Here is a 5142-nt window from a genome sequence, read left to right as displayed (position 1 = left end):
CACGTCATGTCAGTCACGTCAAATCGTGTCATGTCAATTTCAATGTCATATCTGTCGAAAATGGCTCCCCGTCAAAGAAGAAAGAAAGTTGACTTGTGTTCGGATTCCTTTTGGACTTAAAGTTCTAACACTTTTAACCCTTTTTTCGATCATACAAAACATATTCCTTACGTGTTCGATGCTTTCTTTATGACAGGCGATAAGGCGGCGAGATAACGTGTGGCGTACACCACGACCTCTTCCTTCTCTCCAATTTCAGTTTTCGGTGTGTCTTTAAACTGGTTCTTGAAAAAAATTCAGCCATTTGATCTGAAAGGAAGAAAAAAATAACACATCAAAGCCAAATTCAACAACCCAGTTGTTCTGTTCAAAAACCCTGATTTCATTCTTGTCATCAAAGTGCAGGAAGGGTTATCAACTTGAAAACCCTATTGCGCGCGCTCAATTGCGTCTCCGTGAAATAGATGCCTGACATCCCGAAAACGTCTCTGATGGGTCGTTGCTTGGTTATGATGTTCGGGTCAACGAAACAACCTATCACAGATATAGCAATCAGTAGAAACTTTTTTGCTTTGAATCACAATCGTCTACCGTAAAATTCCGGTTCTAAGCCCCCCCCCCCCCCAATCGCCCCCCCCCCCCTCTTATAAACCCCCTTATATTAATTAGCTATTGGCCCATCTACCTGGAAACAAAATAAAATACATCGGAATATAAGCCCCCCTTTGCTGAATGAACTGAACAGGTCTACTTGTAGCTTTATTATGACTTTTTTACGCTTAATTTTCGATCAACACTGCCGTGGCTCGTTTCGAGATGATTTTTTTAATCCGCTCCGTTTATAAGCCCAAACAAAACTCCTTACGAAGGTGTATAAGCCCAGGCCTCATAACCTGAATTTTACGGCATCTTATTCTGCACGGAAAGGTTTTTTTCCCATTTGCTTAATCATCAATTCAGTGTCAATTCCGTTACCTTGTCGCAAAGTTTTTGAAGCTTCATGATGTTCGTTTTGTTGTAAATCTCGTCGATTTGGCTTCTATTCTCATGAGGCACAAAAATCTGATGGAAAAAAAGAAACATAAATAAACAAGATTTATGAATCAGGGTCGGCCAGGGTTTTTGGGTATACGGTATACAAGCGCTTTTTAAATCGGGTATACGGTATACTTCAGCTGAAATTTGGGTATTCGGTATACCACATTCTATTACAAATGGGTCTAGTTCTTCCTTCTTGTGCACGTTTTGTGGTAAATCTGAGGAATCCCTTGAGCATTTATTCATTCACTTTGAAATTACATCTGGCTTCTGGATTTCAGTAAAGGAATGGCTTCAAAACTACCTTTCTGTTGTTAATAATTTAAATGCTTTTAATGTAACATTTGGGTTTTTTAGAAAAGATCTTCCTTTACTAAATCATATCATCATCTTATGTAAGCAAGTAATTTTTCAATGTCGAAACCTCAATATAAAGCCAGTTTTATTTTTTTTTTTTTCTTGTACAATTATTGCAAATACAGTGTAATTCTCCAGGACTCAAATTTTGTTCTTTTCGTCCTTCAAATTTGACTTTGAATGACAGACTGTAACTTTTAAAAAGTGTTTTAAACTAGAGGATTAAACCTGGTTATTTTAAATCCTGGATTAACATTAGAGAGGCCTGAATGGGTAAAATGGAAACTGGGATTTGGGCAAATTTTCACTGGGAAAATGGAATTTGGTCACTAGGACTGGGAATCACAAACAAACAAAAAACAATAAAACTGGGACTGGGACTGGGATTTTAAAACTTCAGGAAAACAATAGGCTGAGGAATGGGACTTGGGCAAATTTGGGCTGGGAAATGGGATTTTAATTCCCCCCCCCCTGGCCCCCCTTCAGGACCCTCATATTAGTCAGCTTTGGAACACCCGACAGCTTGCACACAATGCTATTATTTTATATATATCCTAAGATTTAAGTTACTGTATTTGCTCCAAAAAGCCATGCAACAAACCTTTGCCAGTTTCATTTCCAAGTCCAACACTTGTCGCATTTGATTTCTTGTTTCATTCTCCTTTCCTCCCAGCAAAACACCAATAGTTGTCATGTACTTCAAGTAAGCTACCAGTGTCTGTAAACAGAAGCCGTTGGCGTCAAAAGTACACAGACAGATGTTACGAGCAACAACAACAACAACAACAACAACAGAGATAGCAACAAAACAGGAGAGAGACTTATCAACCAAGGGGAGTGCGGCGTTTTCGGAATTGTTCAGAAACAGGGCCGTAGCTAGCAAGAGGCAAGAGACAAGAGGCGGCACTTGACTCTTCTAGATTTTTAACCCAAAATTGAAAACGAAATGAATGAATGAAATACTTTATTATAGTGTCAGTGAGGTATTTAGCTTCTAAAAAAAATAATTGATGACACTTTTTACATTAAAATATATCTAAGCTACATAAAGTTAAAAATATTTGTGTTTAGTTAGGAAAATTACCAGTATCCTCAGTTGAACGGGATTGATTTTCTGAAGAAGTTCTTTATTATGAAAAATAATAAAGAGCTTCTAGATTTCAAAATTTTCTTTAGGCATGCTTCAAGATCTCCTTAAGGGCTCGTGCCTTTAGCGATAACATATCTTGCCTTGTCTATGCCAAAAGTCTGGCTATGTTGAAGTCTCTATATCTTCTTTCTTTTTGTTTTGGAGGGTGGAGAGGGTAGGGAGTGAGGAAGGGGTGGTGAGGTGAGGTGACTAACCGAATTACGATGTTTTATACAAAACAAAGTTTCTAAAACTATTCACATTAATTTCAAGGAGCTTTCCTGTGCTGAAATACAAATTGTAATATATCATAACTTACCGGGTCTGACATATTTTTGAGGTAGTAAATCCTCGACAGTGTAAGACCCCCCTGATCAATCTACAAAACAAAACAAGAAACATGAATTTTGATAAGACGATAATTTCTTTAGCCGCGTTTAAGCTGCGGTCAGGACGCGTCTTTCTTTCGACTGCGCATGCTGAACACAATAAACATAAACCCTGATAAACCCTGCGGGCATTGACAGAATTTGTTTTTTTATTACCTTGATGATATTTTTTGAAGAATCTTTGTCATCTGCATCCACATCTGTGCTGAAAAACGCAGAAACCGAATACCTCTGCACCGCTTGAAGGGTTTTATCGAAATCGAATTTCGATTGGTCCCAAGCCTGTGTTACGTTCCATCCACCAAGTTTCTTTATAATGTCAAGCAGCGGTTTTGCTCCTTTCCTGTTGATCGCTGTCATATTCATGCAAGAGTCGTAAAAAGTCTTCGCTTTCTTTGTGCTTTCAGACTTGGTCGAAGCGCCAGTTAATAACTGCCGTACAATCCGTTCGTTTTCTTCCTCCAAAACTGAATAAACTCCCCAAAACGCCTTGCTTTCCGGAATGGGGTTTATCTGCGCCCAGCCACCGCACGCAAATTCGTAAAAATTATCGCATGGATCCACCGATCGGTTCATCGAGTGAAAAATATGATATGCAGCGTCTATGCACCCCTCGGTAACACACACTTCATTGTGTTCATTGTGTTTAGGTTCTGAACCCGATTTTCCACTTCGTGTCAGCAAGGCGGATAAAACGATGCAAATTATAATCAACAGCGCTATAATGGCCACTAGAACAGTGGTCTTTGTAAGCTGCAGTTTCCAGGGAGAACCTAGACGTGTTCCATCGTTCTTAGAAGAGACAGAAAAGCGAACGTCTGGCTGGTCTTCCACAGTATCTGTGATCATCAAGACTGGATCGCTGTGTCCGTCGTCCCACGAATCTTCGCTGAGCAGCGGAACATTCGTTGTGGTGTCGCTTGTTTCAGCCCGGGTATAATCTCTCGTCGACGACATTTTCCCGTCTTGTTCCCTGCGTCTTTCGAGATTACACGCTGAAAAATAACACCTGTCCCCGCGATCGAAGAAGACGAAGGATTAATTTTCAAGGTTTTAAAATGGCCGTCAGGCCAGACAGAAGCCGAAATACACGCGATGTTCTGGTGAAAATAACTTTTTGCAGTGACTTGAAAAAATCACATTCGCTCTGCCTGTTTGGCTTTCTTGTTAAATGGAACTTTAAAATCCGGCTTTTTGCGGATTTAGGAAATTATTTTTCGTTTAGAGCCCCAAAGTATCATCCCCGGAGAAGAGCATTAAATTATGCAGATTATCGAGCAAAGCGGAAGCTCGGCTGCCTTCAAATGCAAATATATTCAAAAAATATTGATAAAATATGACACAAACAAGTTGACCTCAGAAAGCTTGAAGGCCAATTTTAGACGTTCTGTCACGCCTTGCAAAACCAATTAAATTTATAAAGTAAGACTATACCTAAGCTACCTTTTTTAAAATTGACTTTTCAAATAAAATTGTTGTTGTTGTTGTTGTTTTGCGGATATATAATATGATAAACAAATTCGACTTGTTTGTAATGTATATTTTTCTCATTTAAAACAGAAAATAAAAAATAAATAAATAAAAAATAAAAATAAAAAATTCAAGTTTATTTTTTGCGTGACTTTTATATGGGCGCAAGTTTAGCGCCCATATCTCTCGTTGTTATTGCGTTTCTCCCGAAGTGGGGCCCACCATAATCCTGGAACTACCAGCTGCGTCCAACATTAAATATCATTGTTATTTTTATTTCACAGGAGGTCGCAGTTTTCCTGCGCGAAAATTTGTTTGTCACGCAACCTGCCCTTTCTTGTTGTCACGTGACTAATCCTTTTGAGCGCGTCGAGCGCGAGGTTGTTGTGAACTTTGGAGATGGGCCGATACAGGTTTTTCAAAACGATACGATATCGATACGATATTTGCCTTTTTTCTCGATATCGATATCGATATCGATATTATGACGTCATTTCCGTCCTGACGTCATTGGTTTGTCACGTGACCATACAAAGGACAGACCTGGCGTTAGAAATGTTAGCCAAGAATGTTGATTTTGGTCTTTTCGGTTCACTGTTGCATCAGCAATGTGTGGACATCAAGTCAAGGCAAGAAAAATTCAAATATTGACAAGAACATCAATATTTCCTTGAGAAAAATCGCATTTTCAAAGCGCACGTGCTGACCAGAAGACCGCAGGCTCAGGTTACGTGTGCAGTATCGAAAACGTATCGAAAG

The 5142-nt window shown here is 39.2% G+C and overlaps 1 pseudogene across 1 annotated transcript in view; it reads right to left on the bottom strand.

Annotated features, from left to right (window-relative positions):
- Window positions 1-4335, bottom strand: part of LOC144640850 (endothelin-converting enzyme homolog) — a 7979-nt pseudogene extending 3644 nt beyond the window's left edge. The window contains exons 1-5 of the transcript XR_013568453.1: window positions 3070-4335; window positions 2844-2903; window positions 1997-2113; window positions 976-1062; window positions 172-309 (exon numbers count right to left, since the gene is read on the bottom strand). The product of XR_013568453.1 is annotated as an endothelin-converting enzyme homolog (transcript). The remainder of the gene's footprint in view (window positions 1-171; window positions 310-975; window positions 1063-1996; window positions 2114-2843; window positions 2904-3069) is intronic.
- Between the last annotated feature and the right edge of the window lie 807 nt (window positions 4336-5142).

The sequence above is a fragment of the Oculina patagonica genome, unplaced genomic scaffold, assembly GCF_052425735.1.
Source record: "Oculina patagonica isolate OP01 unplaced genomic scaffold, crgOcupat unplaced512, whole genome shotgun sequence".
Classification (NCBI taxonomy): domain Eukaryota; kingdom Metazoa; phylum Cnidaria; class Anthozoa; order Scleractinia; family Oculinidae; genus Oculina; species Oculina patagonica.
This window is presented reverse-complemented; position numbering and strand designations above follow the sequence as displayed.